The 21284-nt window shown below is 47.1% G+C and overlaps 1 pseudogene; it reads right to left on the minus strand.

The window, feature by feature from the left end:
* Positions 1–16556: 16556 nt before the first annotated feature.
* Positions 16557–20586, minus strand: LOC135914819 (uncharacterized; annotated as a pseudogene).
* Between the last annotated feature and the right edge of the window lie 698 nt (positions 20587–21284).

The following is a 21284-nucleotide window of genomic DNA, read 5'->3' on the forward strand; positions in this document are numbered from 1 at the left end:
CTCCGACCGTTGTACTTGGATCTATAGGCCGCCAGTCCCCTTCGAGACCATTTATTGCCAAATGTAAACGCAGTTACGGTCATTATACCACTCCCTGCGTTTCGGTACTGATTTAGAGTGCGCACAATTTTTGGCGTATAGAGCACCAATGTCATTCCCAGTGCACCAGCACCTGAGTGCCGCAAGCTTGTTTACGCATGCACGTATGTCCCCGGCTCTTCATTCACTTAAACATATATGCTGCGTTATTAACTACAAAGCGCTTAATTTGAGAACATTGCGAGAACACGCATATATTTGCGCATATGATCAGCGTTACAAAGCCCATATGCGCGGCAAACTGCGACCGGAATAGAAGATGCGTATATATATTTATACGATCTGTTATTGCAGCTTTTGGTAGAAGGCTAGCTCTCACATTTTGTACGCAACTTCATAATGCGTACAGTTTGCGTGTTCAATAAAGTATTGTTAGCTGAAACTTTATGAGTACGAGCGCTCATTCAGACAGCTTAAATTTTCTCACAATATACGGATGTTCACATAACAAAAATACGGGATTCTCTCTGTTTCGTCCAAAACAGCGTATAGCCGTTATATGATTACAGTGAAAATGTCCGTAAAGCTGAATACGGAGAGCACTTTCCGTATATTAACGGCAGATTTTGCCGTATTTTTGAAATTTGACATACTTTCCGTATTTTTATCTGCAGTTCTCCGTATAATGACAGAAATCCCCCGTAAAATTACGGAAATTTTTTACAGTGTACCCAATACGCCCAGTGGTATGCTACCACTCAAGCCTTTCTGTCGGCTGAGCAACTGAAGTCGCAGGCTTTCTTCAACACGGCGTCGACGTTCAATATGGCTATCCTCAATTACTTTTCGCGGACTTCGCTCACCGCCTTCTCTCCAATGTCATCTCGTATACTACTCGCTCCTGCTAGACAGAACACAAACACGCAACGACCTTAATGAAGTATCAATAACACCCTAGTTGACATGCTGTCGACGTATATTTCCGTTGAGCACCGAGACTGGAGCATGGTCCTGTCTATGGTGACATTATCGGTCTACAGCTTCGCTCAACAACACCGCTCGTTACTCATCACTTTTTTTTTTGTCTACAAGAGCATAGCGTATTTCCTCTGAATGTACTTTCGGCTTTAAGTGGGACCTTGCACGCCCGCTTATTATGTTACGTTGACGGTGACCGTTGTCGTCAGGCTGCCGTCTAATTCTGAGCGTCGCAGTCACCAGAGAACACAGAAAGCTGTCTTCCCAAACAAACCACCGGGATTCGAGCCCATCTCCCAAATGCACCATCTTGCATTTGGGAGATGGGCACTCTAACCATTACGCTACCACCTGCCTCCACCAATTTCCGTTTATCTGCCTTCCCACTTCTCGTTTTTCCCGCAGATGCAGGAAGAATGGATGCAGAAACGAAAAAACAAGTAAAGGTTGCTTGAGCCGCCAGTGACGCATGACCTTAACTTTGGCAGGTTACCCTCATTGGAGCGCATGTAGGCTTGAGGCTTCGTGCAGATGGTTCGTCGTCTTAGCTTTATTGTAAATTTGTTTTCACCAACTCTTTTCAGCTAGAACTGAAACGCCGGACAAAAATGAGACCTACCGTTGAATATTTTTCTTGTTTTCTAGGTTTAAAGCAAAAACGCTCATTTACACAAATAGTGATTTTTTTAAGAAATGGCACAAGGATACCATATTTTGAGCCCATGTTTTGTCAATACGGCCAGGTACCACGTATCGACGAAAGGGCATCACAGTGCCGATGCACGCGGCAGGTTACTGAATAAAGAAAACAGGAAACGACTGTTTTTCAGTTCTCGCAACATATTGTACACAGAACACAAGGCACCCACCATCATGAAATTTTTTTTTACAACAGTGACACACAATGCCGGACTGATATACTTCCTAAAGGAGTCTCATTTTATTTTTCATCGCAGAACAGCAAGCACAGTTGCGTCGCGCGTATACCGCAGCCACGTACTGTAGTCGTGCTCCTTTTCCTCTAACAATATGGCCGCCGGCGGCTTCACGTGCTCCCGTAGGTGGCGGATTGGACTGTCACTCCAGAAGTTTAAATACATAACTTCTTTGCATAGAAACGACGGCATGATTGTTAACATCATTGCTCTCCAGACTGATCTTGATGACCTAACTCATTGGTGCGGCAGGGTAGACGGTAATTAACGCCGACACAACTATACATCTCAAGTTTACTTCCGCTGCTAAGACGATTCCTAATGCCCACACAGTTATTAATAATATCATTGAAACTTGAACGTCGGTAAAATACCTCTGTGTATATTTCAGCTCGTATTTATCCTGGAGCACTCATATTGAACTGAATACTACCAAAGACTTAAAAAAACTTGGTCTTCTTAAACGCCGACTACACCAAGCCAACTAGGACACAAAACTACACGAATTGAAAATGCTAATCAGGCCTGTGGTAGAATACGCAACCATGATCTGAAAGCCTCATTATACATATCTTGTTAAGATGTTGGAATCTATACAAAGCAAGGCTGCTCGATTCATCCTTTTCCGTTACTCTCGGTATCAAAGTGTAAGAGTACTGAAAATATCGCTCCGTCTCCCGCCTCTGGTCATGCGCAGAAAACTCAGCCGTTTATCTTTTTTCCATACTCTCTACCACAGCAACACACCATTCGCAAGTTCACATCTTCACGCGGTGCCGCACACACCGGCTCGTGTAGATCAGATGAAGAAGACTAAACCCATTTTCGCTCGGGCAGAACGATATAAATACCTTTGGTCCTGGCTATTGAAGAGTGGAATTCGCTTCCTTCTAGCATTGCGGCTATCGCTGGAACATCATCATTTCAAACAGCTCTTTGGTCCCATACTCAGAAAATTCTACTGTAGAATGATGTGTGTCTTTTTTTCGTTTTTTTTTTCAGTGTGTGCGTGTGGGCCGTAACTTTCCGTGGAATGTTAGATGACATGTTTTGTAACTTCTGAAGGTGCGACTTTTGTTTTGTTTTTGGGGATTTGATACATGTGCCTTTTTTCAGTACCTGTTCCTAGCCATTTTCCCCCTATTACCTTAAACCTGGTTTATTACCTTGTTTATTCCTGTCTTCAGCCGTTTATATTCTGTGTTCTATATTGTTAAGTTTTCTTTGATGAATCCCCCCCTATGTAACGCCCGCACCGGGCCTTTAGGGTATTGAAATAAAATAAATATTCTTGGCTTGGATATGTTTGGCACGAGGCCCAAGGTGGTACCCTGTCTTCTAATGCGTTGTATTGTTCTCGTCTCTGTCTTGAAGAGACGCGCACCGTAACATGCTGCAATGGTGCTTGCGTTGAGCATATGTAAGGTGAGAAACGCGGTTCTAAAATTCCTGTTTATGTTTAAACCCATGTTTATACTATTCGCGCAATAGTAAGAGTCACAAGTATGACAACCGCAACCGCAAGCGTCACCTTATGGTCGTAACTTGTCGCGACAGCGTAGTTGAAATCCACTGACCCTGCCACTAAGAAATACGTGGCTAGGTATGGCTGATGAATAATTAATTGCGAAGATTGGTTTTCAGTAAACGTTTGTCACCAAGAACGGCTGGTGCTTATACTACCGCAAAGGACGGATGCTGGGCGGTGTCTCCAATTATTTACTCGCCACATCACAGATCTACACTGGAATTCAACTGGTTTCACCAACTCTTGCTTATATTCTGTCGCCCCTAAACTGCGACTGCGCCTGCCACCCAGGCTCCAGCTTTTCCTCTTTGTCCTCCGCTTCTTTCCCAATCTGCTGAGACGTGCTTCCGCTGATGCTTGCTCTTCTTTTTTCTCAATAAATGAAGGCATTCATTCATGCATTCCTAAGTTACTGCAGAAAATAGCGTGTCTTTATCTCCATAACCACCCTGTCTCTCACCTGGACTCTCGAATCGCCAAACAAAGTTGTGGTGTTGCAAATGGCTGGGCGCCACATATTCCATTTTTCTAGGAATGGCCAGTAGCACGGCGGGCAATTTTCGGTGGGTGACGAGACAGTATATAGAACACCTTCTCTGCCATATCCATACTCAGTGCTCTCCTTCGTGAGCTAGAATTAGGCGCTACTACGAATTACGAATTGAAAGAAACCTAGCTGGGCTGGTCACGGACAGCTCTTTTTGGATTCGTGATGCGTCGATATAAAATATATATATTTCTTATCTAAGCCTAAATGACAGCGATATAAGCGAGGTGAGTTACGGTAGCTCGTTGGTTTGTACTAACGACGCTCTTCATGCAGCACTTTCGTCTTATGCGTATTTGCGAACGGGAGTGAACGACAGGAGGGTAACACGCCTTCCTGAAATGAAACATTCGGAATAACTCTTTGTTTGACGGTTAGACATATGTTGAGGGCCCCCGATACGAACCACCTGCAAGTCTGTATCAGCTTGCAAATAGGAACTCAGATTAAACGTCGTCAAGAGGATAGGCTTTTAATTATCATAAAAATATCTTGATTGAAATTTCTTTCCGTGAGGTGAAAGCCGACTAATAAACATTTAAATTTTCTGTGTTAATAAAACCTCCTGTTTAATAAAAGGTTTCTGTGCTTTACAGCCTCCTAAATTACGTTATAAAAATAAATTGGTGTGGTAAATGTGTAAACGCAGACGCAAGAAAAGGCCTAGTCCGTTTCCAAGTATTCACTCAAGGAAGATGGAACGCCTCTATACTCTCACATTGTAGGGATGTCAAGAACAAAACACTTCCAAAGAGTGAGTCACGAATATAACTCATTATAAGGTGAGCTTGCGCTGGAAAAGAAAACGCTCAAAGCGCAACGATGGCTGCGCGCAAAGTGCTTCCTCTGATTTCGATCTACGGATCAAGGCGTCGGTTCGTCAGATTGGAATGCTCGTACATTGCAGCGCAATCTCGGGTCCTCAAATGTGATGGAGAATATACGCCAGTATTCGTTTCACGTGCGCAATCTGATAAGATAACGCTCTTTCGCTATTGAATCCATGACAACATACTGGATATTAGAAACGCATGCAGACGCATCTTGAGCTAACTGATAACTTTGAAACTGTGCTTAGACGCTAAAAAAAGCCCCCCCCCCCCCTAAAAAAAAAGAAGACAGTCGCTTTCAATATTAGCTGAAAAATAGTGCTTGTCGTTTAAAAAGGGCCCCCAACACTGCACAGCGGCACCGACATACAGGAAATTCAAGAGCGAACCCCTTTCCAATTACTGCTATATATCAAACCAGCGTATCGCCGTTCAAGGAGGGAAGAGAAAAGTAGAAGGCAGGGAGGTTAACCAGAATAACGTCCAGTTGGCTACCCTACACCGGGGGAATGGGAAAGGGGAAAACAAAGATCACAGGGAGAGAGAGGAGGGAAGGACAGAAGGAAGTTGCGGCGAGTTCACTGACGCATGTGGTCTTACAGAGATCGCATTAATAGTCACAGATTGTCGCAAAAACCCGTCGTCCTTAAGAAACACAAAAGCGCCTTCACCGCTTTATGGGCCGACGGGCGATGGGGGCGGTGTTCCAGCAGTACTTGCACAGAAATTGGCCGAATTTCCAGTTTTTGGAAAGCTTTGACAAGTTCTTGTCTCTCTGGGCCATATCTTGGACAGTGGCACAGCAGGTGGTCGATGTTTTCTTCGGTGCCACAGACCTCGCACGCTGCGCTGTCACTCACTCCAATTAATGTAGAGTATGCCTTTCTGGAGACAACTCCTAACCAAAGGCGACAGAGAAGTGCAGCTTCACGTCGAGGAAGTCCGAGTGGAGGTCCGAGTTGCAGGGAGGGGTTTAGTCGATGCAGTCGCGTAAGTCGCAAGTTTGGTGAGTTCCACTCGGTCAGTGTGAGACTGCGTGCCAGGTGTCGAAGCTGCCTTGCAGTGTCAGTCCTCGAAAGCGGAAGTGGAACGCTGTGCTCTTCTTGATGAGCTGTGCGAGCAGCGTTATCGGCGGAATCATTGCCTCTGATTCCACAGTGGCCAGGTACCCATTCAAAAATGACATCGTGGCCTTTTTGTTGGACATCATGGTAAAGTTTCACGACTTCGTATGTCAATTGGTCATGGCATCCATGTCGGAGAACTGGCTGCGTGCACTGTAATGCCGGATTTGAATCGCAAAACACAGCCCATTTTCTAGGTCTTTCAGAATCAATAAATTCCAGTGCTCGACGCAGGGCCGTTAGTTCTGCCACCGTTGTGGTCGTGACATGCGATGTCTTGAACCGCAGTGTCATTCCTCACGTTGGTATAACCACGGCGCCAGAAGAACTGCACGACGTAGTCGATCCATCGGTATAGATGTGCACGTGGTTGCTGTACTTTTCATACAGAAGTAAGCTCAGCTGTTTTAGAGCAGGGGCCTGTAGATCTGTCTTCTTCTGTAGTCCCGGAATCATGATATTTACTTGTGGACGGCTCAAACAACACAGAGGAAACGCTGGCTTGGCCGCAGGTGCGTACCCTGACGTAACCGACGCACGATATGCACTGACAAATCCGCTAAATGTCGAGCAGGGCCTTGAAGCAGTGAGGCTCACCAAATGGTGGGAAGGGGTCCTAGCATAATGCCTGAGATGCATACGCATTGTCTCAATAGTAATGTGCGTCGTGATTGGGTAATCCTGGGCAAGGGCAATTGTTTCAGCCGTTGATGCACTGCGTGGTAAACCAAGACATATCTTAAGGGCTTGGGCTTGAATACTCTGAATCGTACGCAGGTTAGTCTTGCAGTTGTTGGATATTGCAGGCAGGCTGTATCGCAGGAATCCAACGAACAACGCCTTGTACAGCTGTAACATAGCGTGTATAGATACTCCCCAACTTTTTCCTGCAAGGAACCTGAACAAGTGATAGATAGCAGCCAGCCGCTTTTTCACGTAATTGACGTGCGGAGTCCAAGACGGGTCTCTGTCAATTACGACTCCCAAGAATCTGTGACTTCTGCTGTATGGTATAAGTTGTCCGTTAATAGATACGCCATGACAAGACATTGGCTTCCTCGTGAATGCCACCATTGCGCACTTTCCGCATGAAATTTCAAGTCCTTGTTCACGAAGGTAGCAAGATGTCATTGTGGCTGCCTTCTGAAGCCGAGCACGAAGCTGAAGTCGTGTCACACTTGATGCCCAAATGCAGATGTCGTCCGCATAGATGGAAAGTCGTACGGTGCTTGGCAGGTTGTAAACTAATCCACTGAGGGTGAGATTGAAAAGAGTCGGGCTAAGCACTCCTCCTTGAGGGACTCCTCAGCTACTGTAATGCTCGGACGTCGGGCCATTTTCTGTGTGCACGTAGAATGGTCTCCTGTGTAAGTAGCTGCCCACCCACATATACATCTTACCACCCAGTCCGACGGCTTCTAACGTGCTAAGGATGGCTTCATGGGTGACATTATCATAAGCTCCTTTAACGTCTAGAAAAACAGCAGCAGATAGTCGCTTACAGGCCTTTTGGCGTTGCACAAATGTTATCAAGTCAACAACGCTGTCTGTTGACGAACGGCCCCGTCTGAATCCGGCCATTGCGTGTGGATAGATTTCATAGTACTCTAAGTACCATTCCAAAGGTGTTAAAATCATTATTTCCGTTGTTTTTCCGACACAGCTGGCAAGTGCGATTGGACGGTGTGAAGAAATGTCCAAAGGCGACTTGCCAGCTTTGAGAAGTGGAATGAGGCGAGTCGACTTCCACTCTTGTGGAACCGTACCCGTCTGCCAGGAGTCGTTGTAGAGGAGCAGAGTGCCTTCCGAGCTTGATCTCCTAGGTTACACAGGGCACGGTATTTAATGCCGTCAGGTCCTGGCGCTGAAGAACGCCTGCACAAAGCCAGCGCAGCTTCTAGTTCTTCCATAGAAAAAGGGCATTCCATGCGGGGATCGCGTGAGAACAGTGGGTGGTCGAGCGTTCCTGTACCCGTTTCATCGGAATTTGCCTCGCCAGCAATCTTTCTGCAAACAGATTCAGCCACATCAATATATCTACATTGTAGATAAAGTGCCAGAGATTTAAACGGGTGGCGCTGACCAAAGGTTGTGCGACAGCCACGAACAGTCCTCCATGTAAGCGACAAAGGTTTTGCGGATCCAGGGACTCGCAAAAGGATGCCCATTGTCGTGAAGCCAGCTTGTTCATGTGACGCTGTATTTTCTTTTGTGTTTGTCTAGCCAATCTAAATCATGATTGGACTTCGTGCGTCTATATCTTCGCTCGGCCCGATGGCGAATGGCTCGAAGTTTTGCTAGTTCGATGTCGAAATCGCTGAGAGAAGAACTCCTCGAAAGCGAATGCGTGGTTGTTTGTATGGCATCCTTTATCGCGCCCTGTAGGTTATAGGAGGTGCCATCACGACAACAGTCTTCCATTATTATTTTGTATCTAGGCCAATAGGTGCACTGGATGGTTCTGGAGGACTTGGAGCTAGTCAAACCTTCGATCTTCAAATAGGTTGGGATGTGGTCGCTACCCCGTGTTTCTAAATCCGAAAACCAGTGCACTCTTCTCGAAAGCGAACGTAAAACGAAGGTTATGTCCAAGCAGCTGCTATACGCTGATCCACGGAGATAAGTAGGGCGTCCATCATTTGACAAGCAAAATTATTGTTCAGAGGCAAAGGACACCAACGTTCTGCCTCTAGAGTTAACGTTGGAGCTTCCCCATAGGTAATGGTGGGCGTTAAACTCACCAGTGAGCACCCATGGCTGTGGAGTCGATGTTAAAATTCCCCGTAGACGCTCACAATCTAGACGGCTTGCTGGAGATAAAAAGGCTCCAAAAATTGTGAACGTGAGCTTTTTCTTCTTCACTGTTAAGCAAACGTATTGATTTGCTTCGTCAGAAGGCACTGGGTGATGTATATAAGTCAAGTCATGGCGTATAAACACAACAACCTTGCTGCACTCTCCGTGGGCAGAGGACATGAAGAGCTCATACCTGGACAGTCTGATGGTAGCTGACAGGTTGGGCTCGCAAATCACGATAATGGCGAACTGGTGCTCAAAGACAAACTGTCTAAAGTCGGACATGCGTGACTTAAACCCTCTGGCGTTCCACTGAAAGACAGATGCATTCTTGACTTCCTCTTGAAATGACGGCATCTCTGGGGTCGTGGTTTTACCCTAGAGCCGCAAGCACCGGGCTCAAGGTGTCCAGCACCTGCAGTGCGCTCTGTGCCGACGGGGTTTTCATGCTGCTCAGCAGAATGCGCATGGCGTCCATAAGTAACTTCAGCATCACTATGACTTGGCGATCCTCAGTCGTCGTCCCATCCGCGGTCCGTGAGGTCATTGAGGGCGGCGCAATTTGATGTGACTCCGAGGCAGGTTGCGCTCGGGGAAGTGTAGGCCACTCTTCAGGAGGTGAGAGTGTAGCCCCAGTCTTCGTTTTCGCACTGTGGGTCTTTGTGGAAGTTGGCGTTGACACGGTAGCCGCTTTGCCGGAAGATGGCGTATATCTTTCAGTAGACGTAACTCTTCGTGCAGCTCTTCGGTGCCGATGTCGTCATGGCCCGAGAGTAGCGGCAGCCTCTCTGTGTGTTGAATGGTCCCGTACCATACGTTTGAGTACTGCTCGCTCGTTCCTCACCCGCGGGCAGTCATTGGAAGAGGCCTCATGAGTACCATAGCAGTTAGGACGCTTTAACACAGTTGTGCGGCAGGCATCTGCTGAATGAGATTCGGCGCACCGTGGGCACACGAGGCTATTCCTACAGACTCCTTTTACGTGTCCCATCTTGCAGCATTTGTAGCAGTGCAGGGGCTTCGGTACGTATGGGCGGACTGGATGGCGGACGTGACCAACTTTGACGTGTGAGGGTAGGCTGTCTCCATCAAACCACAGCTTCAGGCAACGGGTGTTGCCAAGTCTTGTGATATGCGTGATGAGAGTGCCTCCTGTAGTTGGTTTATTATTATTGGTAAGTCGTCGGTTGGTTCAATGGTTCATCGTGGTTGGTTCATCGTGGTTCAATGTATCCCAGTAGTCCAGGGGCCACTTCCACCACGGGTAGTGTGTAGCAGCTGATATTTAATGTCAGCATTAATTATCGCAAAATCACAGTATTTTTTTCTTTAAATGTTATCATTAGACAGCTAAAATACATCCAGCGAAATCCTCATAATATTTCAGTACTTTTCGTTCTAACGTACACATCATATGTTACAAAGTACTGAAAATGTACCCAACGCTTTCCTCCAGGCAGCAGTTTTTATTCCTTATGATGCCAGGAAACCGAGCCTGATGCCACCAACGCTCAGAAACCTAATCGGGAGCTCGCACAATGTTCTCGCACACCTTGTGGGATGTATCGTAGCGCTGAGGTGCTTGTTGTATAATGTATGAGAATCGGTTGTAAAGGCAGTCGTGCAACGTTGGGCACATGTGCTTAAGCTCATGAAGTTGATTTGTGCCAAGATACCCTGTCCAAGCTTTCACACTTACTTTATAAGAAGTCTACAACACCATCAATATGCCGGCTACTTTTAACTACACGAAACAAAACTATTGGAACGATACAAACAATGTTAACATCATTTGCTATTGTCATCATTTGTCATCAATAGTACGACCCCGCGAACATATTCCCCATGGCCTTATAGTCGCGTTCCATTTTTATTCATGCTGTTTTCTCGAAGGCAAGCAGTTTAAAGTTTTGGTGTCAATGCGGCAGTGTACGTGTGCCCCCGAAAGCTTGCTTGGTTGCAGAAGCGGCGCATGACGGAATGATGGTGCAGATTTAGCGCGTCGCTGGCATCAAGACAATGCGCGGCCGCCAAGGGAAGGAAGATAACGAAAGTGAACAGCTTGGTAGCTGCTCACGGAGCCGTGCCGATGGTGACGGTGCCACCATGACGAAATCTGAGGCGGCGATATTGATGGCTGCAGCGTTTTTTCTTTCTTTTATTCTTTTATTCTTTTTTTACAGCGAAGTCGTTAACAGGAAGCTTTAACACGGGACCTACTCCGACTCGGCCTATTCAAATAGATGTAAAACGCCGAAACGCTTTTCTTAGATAACCCCTAGACCGATTTTAATAAAATTTGTTGGATTCGGGAGAGAAAGGTAAATTCTAGTGACTATTGGAAGAGGAATTTCTATTTAGGGCCTGAATTTCGGTAAAAGATATTCAAAAATTCGAAAGTGCGAAAGGTACACAAGCACGAAATTTACAAATTATTAACTCCGCATCAAGAACTGATATCGCGGTTCTGTAAACACCATCCATTAGACAATTCAAAGCGGACAAATCCAATATGCCGATTTATATCTTACGTGAAGTCGTTACGTTGTGAACAAGCGTTGTGGAAAAGCTGAATTTCTATATTACTAAATTTTTTTGAGATTCATGCGTAATAAATCAATTTTGTCTGTTTTAGATGCAATGTACATAATTTTGATATCAGTTTTCATTGCCGAAAGAGAGTTGTAAACTTGATGGTTTCGTTTTCTTAAAGTTTGCAATTTTTGACAATTTTGAATAAACAAATGATGACTTAAATCAAGAATTCGAAACCAACAGACACTCCATTTTAAGTTTTTGTTTTAAATGCAACAAACCTTGTCAAATTAGATGGAGTGGCTGTTGAGAAAATCGAATTCTCCTTTTACATTTATTTAGATAGGACCAGTAGAGCTAAAGCTTCCTCTTAAGGGCTACTTTCCCCACTATCGCGTCCACGTGTAGAGCCAAATCCCGAAGATAGCGTAATACCGGCCCAACCGCAGCGGTGGTGAAGCATGCGTTCAGCGCGGGCTGATACGTGGCTGATACGTAGGCTGACCCCGAATGCAACGCCATGCCGGGGAGACCCGCGGCGTAGATGAAGCAGGCGTTAAGCACTCCCCATACGTGGGCCGATCCCGAAGACAGTGCAATGCGGGGTCGATATATGGTGGAGGTGCAGTTAGCCATTAAGGGGTCTACATACACAGCTTTGCAGGTCATGTTTCTTCACAGAGTAGAAGGTCACTGAGATTTTTTAGTTATCCGCGTTTATCCTGCATGCGTCTGCGATGAAAACAAGAAGCAGATATGCCTGGAAAATCTAAGGTGGTGGAACCAGGTGGTAGCGGAGAGGTTAGCATACCCAGCCCCTGCACGTACTTATATCTGCATTGACATGGGTTCGTGGTAGTGATAGTGACCAAAGCTCTACTTTTTCTGCGTACTCTAGTCATTGTGAAACTAAGGATGTGGTTAGCATGCCCAGCCACTGAATGCAAATTGCAGCAGTTACGAGTCGTGGAATCCCCCTGGGGCTGATTGTGAAGAAAGCTTCATTTCTCTGTCCATTCTCGTGATGGTGAAGCTAAAATTGCGGAGGAGCCCTTACGGACACAACGTTGATCGTCACTATAACAGAATGGATGGACGACCTGCGGAAAGGACAAGGCACACCAAGTTTTTAGCACTTAACTTGTCCTACAGTAAAGCGCTACAAACGGCTAGTATGCCCTCATGGGAATGGTAGACCGAACTGCTTCTCACTGCTAACACTGGACCAATACTAAGAAAATACTCCGTCCGTAGGCAACACGCTGCACTGAAATTAGCAAAACAATGTCAGTTTATAAACTGATATTGCCAATTATATGGTGTCCTTCTTGTGTGTGTGGAGGGCATAAAGGTCCTGGCAAAGAAATGGTAGTATTTTCGCTTTTGCTGCAGTTGCACACAAACGAAATTCTTTGAAGTTTTCGGACAGCGATCTACCGGCGGAGAAGACCAACCCACAAATTAAAAATACTTGCTGGTTTCTGATCTTCCAATGTACTTTGCGCTTATCTTTGCGCTTTTTTTTCTTTTTGCGCTCTTAGAAAGAAGAACACTCCACATTACTACAATATCAACAACCGTACGCAAAATAGACTGGCTTTGAAGCTGTGACCACGCACCGCACTTTTGTACATTTAGCACCTGTAGTATTGGGGCAACACGTTTGAACAAAATGATTAGGTTTTTGGTCAAAGCACTGTGACAGGGAAGAAATCGTTGTCATGCCCGGTCAAAACAATACCATCTGAAATCTTATTTACTTATATTCATTTTTGAAAAATCACTATAACCGTTTATACATTTGCTTCGTATGAGTTATATACTAGCTTGCCTCGTCAATCTCAAAAATGTATTCTTTTTTCGGGAGACGGCCTTCGTGAATAACGGCGCAACATGACAGTAAAACATCCAGCAAGGTTCTATCCAATGATTGGCGAGATAGTGCACTGAGAGCGTGTCGACTAGCGTGCGAGTGAAAGTTCAATTATGATAGTTGTCAGCTTGTGTTGCTCCTAGCACGAGCGAGTAGTGTTAGCGATGACATTGGTCGAAAATGGTCAGCTTGGTTTGTGATTTGTTCTTGTGATCTCCACATTGAACGTCGCAGTTGTCACGATGAGAGTACTTCTGTGACATTATTAGCCAAGTGGGCTGGGAAGGCTCGAGTGGTAGCTCACCTTGAGGAGTATTAGGTAACAATTATTAATATACGTACTTCGCGATGATGAAAAAGATGCCGAAACACCACTGGTGTTGTCTAACTATTCGTAAACAGGCCCCCAAATTTCAATTGGCCCTCCCCCAACATTAATTAGGCCCACCCCTAAATTTCAGGTTGGCGCACCTTCAAATTAAACTTGGCCCACCCCCAAACCCAAAGTCGGCCACGCCCAGCCTTAAATTTGGAGTTCGCCTATCCCCAATTTCAATTGGGCCACCCCTAATTTTCAAGTTGGTCCCCCCACGAATTTCCGTAAATCGTGCCAAAAATTTCCAGTTGACGCACCCCAAAATTTAGGGTGGCCCACCCCCATATCGCCTCCAAGCTCAGATTAGCCGACCCCGAGATTGCCCCCCATTTAGGTAGGACCAGCCCCATATCACTCCCAAATACAGATTGGCCCGCCTCCACAACACCACCAAATTTATATTGGCCCACTCCAATACCACCTGCTAATCGAGGTTGACCCACCCCCATATCAGCCCCAAACTAACGCTGGCCCAACCCTCGATCACCTCAAATTTAGGATGGCCCACCGCAAATCATCCCCCAATATAGGTTAGTAACCCATCACCCCCCCCCCCCCCCCAATTAAGCTTGGCCCAGCCAATCATCACCCCCATGGTTAGGTTAGCCCGTCCCCATGTTACTTCCAAATTTAGGTTGGCCCACCCCCATATCACCCCCAAATCCAGGTTGGCCCACCCCCATATCAGCCCCTAACTTAACCTGGCCCACCCGTTTATCAGCTCAAATTTAGGAAAGCCCACCTCAAATCACTCCCAAATTTAGGTTAGCCCCCCTAAACCCCCCCCCCCCTGATTCAGCTTGGCCCAGCCCCATAACGCTCCCATGCTTAGGGTGGCCCACCCCCCCATATCACCCCCAAATTTAGGTTCTCCCACCCCCATATCATCCCCAAATCCAGGCTGGCCCACCCCCCATATTCGCCCAAACTTAGGCTTACCCACCCCTATATCACCTCAAATTCAGGTTTGGCCACCCCCATATCAATCTCAAATTCAGTTTGGCACACTACCATTTCACCCCAAATTTCGGTAGGGCCACTCCCATATCACTACCAAATTCAGCCTGGCCCATTTCTGTATCACGCCCAAATGTATGCTGATGCCACTTCCAATTTCAAGCTGGCCACCGCAACCCTTTTTATGAAGACCAAATATTTACATGGGAAATGCGTCAAGCTTTTGACGTTACAGGCACGATTTTGCTACCTAATTGCTGGGGTACTTGCCAAAGAATGCTGCGCATTAAAAGGAAATGCACTGAACGAAGGACATTTATTCAAATGGTTTTTTACGGCCACACCTACGGATTCATACCACTTGGCTGTAGGGAACACATTAACAGTAGCTATTAATCCACACGCTGTACATCTTCTCCTAGTTGGTGCATTGCTTACTTGGATGAATTGTTAGAAATAATTATCGTTCGTGCAGCGACTCAGCCTAACAGACCCTTTGCTCCACACGAAGGTTGCATAGGAATGGCACTGGCCACCGGGTGGCATTGTTGCACAGGTGGACGTGATTCGCTCGGAATGTGTGCCATTAAGGACAGCCGAAAGTTGAAAACGGACCTTCCAGAAGAAGCAAATAAGAATAGCCATTTTGTTCTCGCAGGTTCCACGCTACAAAGCACGAAAGTTCTTTTTTTTTTCATAACACAAAGCCATGCGCGCAAGCTTCTAGTTATGATATCCAATGAAGAAAATCTTCATAAAAGCGATGACTTAACAGATGAACACGATACTGCTACGTTTTATGAAGGAAAAATAGAAAATATAATAGAGAGTTTTAGAATTGGGGGCGCAAGGCGCTGGGCCCCCAAGCCGCGTTGCGTCGGTTGCTCTTGGGTCTAGGTGAGCAGCAGAGTTTGAGGATTGGGTCGAACGCAGACAGCGTTGGGTTGACTGCTCGGTGCGCCGCAGTGTGGAAAATATAAAGGTGCTTGAAAGCAAAAATAAATAAACCTCTTTTCTTACAAGTGAAAACAAACAGAATGCATTTTTGAGCAAAAAGAGAGAACAATAAAATCTAAGAAACGTAATCACTGTGTTATTACCGGTTAGTATTACGAATTAAGTGTGCGATTCTAAGCCAAGCAAAGCCAATCGAAGCCAAGTGCTCTTAGTTGGTGTTTTCTGTTACGCGCTGCGAAAAAACTGCGAGTTCACCCGCGTGAAATTGCGAAATCAGTCGAAGTAAATAAAGTTTGCTCTGCGACCATCTGCTGCACGCCATCGCTGTCACCCGCGAGGGTGGCCCAAGACGGCTTGGGGCCCCACGCTAGTTTTCGATTCTTGGGTCTTGGGTTAACGCGAACGCAACAACCCAAGACTGGCTTGGGTTCTGCGCATGCGCACTGGTGGCGCGCAATTTTCTTGGGTCCCCAAGCCGCTTGGGCCCCCAATTCTAAAACTCTCTAATATATCAAGAGCACCACTGGAAAACCAGTACCGAAAGCAATTCTTGGCTTTGTGTTTATGCCATCTAGTGAGAGACTACAAAACTAGGTCCTACGCTGCTAAGAAAAAGTGCGAAGCGGGAATCGAACCGCGGCTTCCGTCATGCGAGACCAAAGGTGCTCGCTATTCTTCCACTCGGCCTCGGCTACCGAGGCTTCGCCAAGCGGTACACTCATGTTTTTATCGATACCATGGGAATTTCCACGACAGTGTCACAAAAATCTCTTTCGGGAACAGTCTTACGCCATATGTGGAGAGTCGAGATAGGCATCAATCGAAAGCTGAGTCTCGGGACTACATACGCTGCACTGGGTATTACGACAGACGGGATAGTTTTATTACAGTCATCGTTCTTGCCTCAAAAATTGAGCAAACATTTTCGTCGTTTCCATAGGCTTCCATTGCTAAAACTTTCACCGCTGTGGGAACAAAATTCTTACGTGCCATAGAGTGGTCACTGCATTTGGCTCGGGTAGATTGTCTTCCAGAACACGTTTGTCACCTGTGTATCGTGCGTAATGCACACGGTCGTGGCTACAAGAAGAATGCTTTATTGATAAGAAGGGAACGTATTTATAGCTGCGCTGCTCTCTTCGTTTGCACAGTGTTGCTATCTTGGTTGGCTGTTGCATCCTCCTTTCTTCGAAGAATGGAAACAGTCAACACTCCTAGGTTGTTTCAGTCTGCCGGAATCCGTGCGTGTAGGCCAGGCGATCTGGTGGTCTTCGCGGCCTGGTAGATCGCCTTAGTGAATCTGGGATGTTAGGTGGGCCGGATGTGCCTGCTGGTGGTCGATCCGGTGCGGCCTGCGAAGGTTCAGGCGGCTGTTGCGAGGCTGCGCTCGAAGATGAGTCAGGGGTGTCGTCGCAGTCGTCCGCCTGGTAATGGATGGCTCGATGGAACGCTTCTGATGTTTTGCGAAGGTGCTGTCTATTTCGACGGAAAACCCGGCCATCCTCTGTCAGAACGGTGTACGACCTTGGGGCCACGAGATCTTGGACTTGCGCCTTGATTTCCCATCTACCATTTCCGAGGATGCGGACGACGTCTCCCTTCTGTAGTGGAGTTAGTGTTCTTCCTGTGGTCTTTGCTTGGGCATGTTTTTGGACGGGACCTGATGATGATGCTGAAAAGTCTGGAAGTAGCGTTCTGAGACTTCGTCCCATTAGTAGTTCCGATGGTGATCGGCCATCCTCGAGAGGACACACCCTGTAATTGAGAAGGCCCAAATAGAAGTCCTCTTTCTTGCTCTCAGTCTTGCCAAGAAGCCGCTTGACCACTTGTACGCCCTTCTCGGCGAGTCCATTGGACCTGGGAAAATAGGGACTGGAAATCGTATGCACAAAGTCATAACGAGCCGCAAAATCTTCAAACTCTTTTGACGTGAACTGCGGGCCGCCATCACTGCAAACTTCTAGTGGTAATCCATGCCTTGCAAAGATCTGACGTAGTTTATGAATGACAATCGTTGCAGAGGTATCCTTGAGATGCTCGACTTCTGGAAAATTAGAGTAGGCGTCATAGACAACTAAATAATGCTTTCCGGCGTGTTGAAAAAGATCTGTACCAACCCTCACCCATGGCATGTCTGGAACGGTGCGTTGGCACAGGGGCTCGTCAGGCTGTCGATACGCAAACTTCTTGCAAACGTCACACCTGTCAATGAAGTGGGCAATATCTGTTGACATTCCTGGCCAATACATCAACTTGCGAGCCCTAGATTTGCATTTTCCTAAGCCGAGATGCCCTTGGTGCACTCGTCGCAGCATCTCTGTTCGCATGCTTGCAGGTACGACTACTTTAGTTCCCTTGAGGAGTACTCCGTTGACAACAGAAAGTTCTTGTGCGAATGACTTTAGCTCACCTTCCACAGGTATTGACGACTGCAGGCTGGAAATGACGTCTTGCGTCGTTGGATCACTGGCCGTTGCTGCCTGCAGACGAGACAGGGTTGCTGGTCCAACAACGGCAGTCAGAACGCCCACGGCATGAACTTCAACGTCCGTTGAGCCTTTTTCTGGTTGTTTCTGCGATGGGATTCGTGACAGGGTGTCGGCAACAACCAATTTGCTGCCTGGAACATACTGCAACTCAAACTCGTACTTCAGCAGTCGAAGAAATAGTCGCTGCAGACGGGGTGGCATGTCGCCTATTTCTTTCTTTGAAATAGCCAATAATGGGTTGTGGTCGGTTTCGATAACGACATGTCTTCCAATAACATAATAATTAAACTTTTCACAGCCGAATGTTATGCCCAGGGCCTCTTTTTCTATTTGGGCGTACCTTCGCTCAGTTTCTGTGAGTGCTCGCGATGCGTAGCCTACCGGGCGCCAGTCTTTTCCATGTTGTTGGAAAAGCACTGCTCCGAGTGCAAATGCTGACGCATCCGTCGACAGTTTCGTGGAAAGCTCGGGATTAAAGATAGCCAGGACGGGTGCTTCCGTAAGCATCTTTTTGAGCAGCACCCACTCACGCTCGTGAACATGCGTCCACTCGAAAAGTGTGTCGTTTCTAATCAGGCTGCGCAGGGCCTCAGTGTGGGCTGACAACTGTGGCAAGTATTTCCCGAAATAGTTCACGGTGCCAAGCAAGCGTTGAACGTCTTTCTTAGTCGTTGGCGGAGGGTGGTTTAAAAGGCACCTTATCAGCTCGGGATTTGGCTCAATACCTGTGGAACTAATCTTATCACCCAAGAAGCTGATTTCAGTACGTCCAAAAATGCACTTTTCTGCATTCAAAGTTAGGCCCTCTGCCTGTGCCCTTTCCAGCGCTTTGTACAGGCGTTCATCGTGCTCCTTTCGCGTAGAACCCCACACTAGCACATCGTCAATGTACACACGTGTTCCCGGGAGGTCGTCGAATATCTGGCTCATTGTACGCTGGAAAACTTCGGGCGCAGATGCAATACCGAATGGCAGTCTGAGATACCGATACCGACCAAACGGTGAACTGAATGTGCAGATTTCTGACGTTTTTTTTTTGTCGAGGGGAATTTGATGGAACCCACTGTTTGCATCGAGTCTGCTGAAATACTTTGCATGCGCTAGATCACCTTCGATTTCTTCCCGGCATGGCAACTGGAAGTGCTCTCTCTTCACCGCCTTATTAATTGCCCGCGGGTCCATGCATACTCTTAAGTCTCCATTTTTCTTCCTCACGATAACCAAGGGACTTACCCAGTCTGACGGTTCTTCCACCTTCTCGATGATGTTCGCAGCATTCATCCGGTCAAGTTCTTTCTTAAGCGGCTTCTTGAGGGCTTAAGGCACACGCCGGGTTGGCTGAACCACAGGGACAGCGTCCTTCCGGAGCACCATTTTGTACTCGCGCCGCGTCCTGCCTATGCCCGTGAATAGCCTTGGGAATGCCTGCTTTAGGCTTCCGTATGTCTCGCTGCTGTCCACCGAGTTCACCCTGTTGACCAGACCAAGTTTCTCACTTGCCCCGAGGCCCAGAATAGCTTGCTTCTTCTTTACTATGAAGAACTCGAGCAGTACACGCCGTTCGCCTAACTGCACGGCGAGGCGAACTTTTCCGCTGTGCGGTATTTCGCCGCCCCCGTAATGGCGCAGGATGCTCCTCGTGGGGTACGGCTGCTGTCTAGTTCCGAGCCTTTTGAACAGCGAACGCGGCAACAAGTTAGCCTGTGCTCCCGTGTCGACCTTAAGCTGCACATCAGTTCCTTCAATGCTCGTTGTTACAATCCAGTCGCGACTTTCGGGACCACGCTTCCTTTCCGTCGTCCTGATCTCCAGAACTTCGAAGTCATTGTCACTCTCCGCTCCTTCGACCACGTCATCAACGGCTGCTCGCTTGCTCGTACAGCAGGCGGCAAAGTGATTAGGCTTCGTGCACTTGTTGCATGTTTTGCCGTACGCCGGACACTTCCTTGGCGCATGCGAGAAGTTGCAATACCGGCATTTTTGGTGACCGTGTTTAGCTTGCGTTCGTAATACAGGTTCAATCTTGTTTTCCTCCGTCCACGCCATATTTTGCGATTCGGCAAGTTCCTCAGCTTTGCAGCATTCCACCGCTGTGTCTAGGGTCAGGTCTTTCTTTCGAAGAAGCTTTTCTCGCAGGGAAGAGCTGCAAATGCCATAGACAATTTGATCCCGCAGCATGGAATTTCGTAAATCTCCGAAGTTGCACGTTCTTGCTTTTAGTTGCAGATCCCGAAAGAACTGTTCGAATGGCTCTCCGTGTGCCTGACGACGCGAGCGAAACACATATCGCTCATAGGTTTCATTACACTTAGGCAAGCAGTAGTTTTCAAATGCTTTAACCAAAACGTCGTAGTCTTTAGCTTCCTCTGGTGATAGGTTCAGAGTATTAAACACGTCAATTGCTTCTTGACCCGCAACATGGAAAAAAATTGCAGCTTTCTGCTCCTTACTGCGTGGCTTCGTGGGCTCAGTTGCTATCAGGTACAGCTCGATGCGTTGCTTGAATGTCTGCCAGGACGCTGCAGCGTTGTCGCCCACTCGCAGTGGCTCAGGCGGGCGCAGGTCGGTCATGGTCCCGTGAGCGATCCCACTTCTGACACCATGTATCGTGCGTAATGCACACGGTCGTGGCTACAAGAAGAATGCTTTATTGATAAGAAGGGAACGTACAAGGTAAATGTACCTGGTAGCGAAGCTTCCATAGAAGCCCATACGTTCAAAACATGGCGGTTCGTCAGCAGCTCATGGCGCTTAGCGCCATCTGTATGTGGTGGGAACACTTCCGGCGGAACAAAAAATACAGCGGATGTGACGCAATATCCGGTAACGGATGTAGTGACGTCATCTTGTTGGCACTGGCGCGAAATTTGACCTTAAGCTTGTTTTCGTAGGCCTGCATAGCCAAGGACTCGCGTCGATTGCAACCGACGCGAGTCCTTGGGGTGTTCGCTTGAAGGTAATGTCAGCTTTCTATCTCTAAGCTAATATACACTTGATACACTACTGACTACACAGTGGTAGTGGTGTTTAAGCATACTGCAGTTGAAATTGCCTGGGTTTTACTAGGAGGTCTTATCGCCTTCCCGGCAGCTTCCTCAGCTGCAATAAAGGAAGCAGCAGCGTACCACTCATATTTATAGCATTGTTTATTTATTTCGCAGTACGCAGGTATCTTAAAGTGTACATTGCTTGTGTGGCTTGTGCGCTTGTGCTCTAACAAGCAAAAAATAACGCCTGTTCATGCCCAAAATTACGACAACGTTTCAATTTTATTGACTCAAATTCACAACACAAGTTCACGATCAGCACCGACTGGACAA

The sequence above is a fragment of the Dermacentor albipictus genome, unplaced genomic scaffold (assembly GCF_038994185.2).
Source record: "Dermacentor albipictus isolate Rhodes 1998 colony unplaced genomic scaffold, USDA_Dalb.pri_finalv2 scaffold_72, whole genome shotgun sequence".
In the NCBI taxonomy this organism is placed as follows: Eukaryota; Metazoa; Arthropoda; class Arachnida; order Ixodida; family Ixodidae; genus Dermacentor; species Dermacentor albipictus.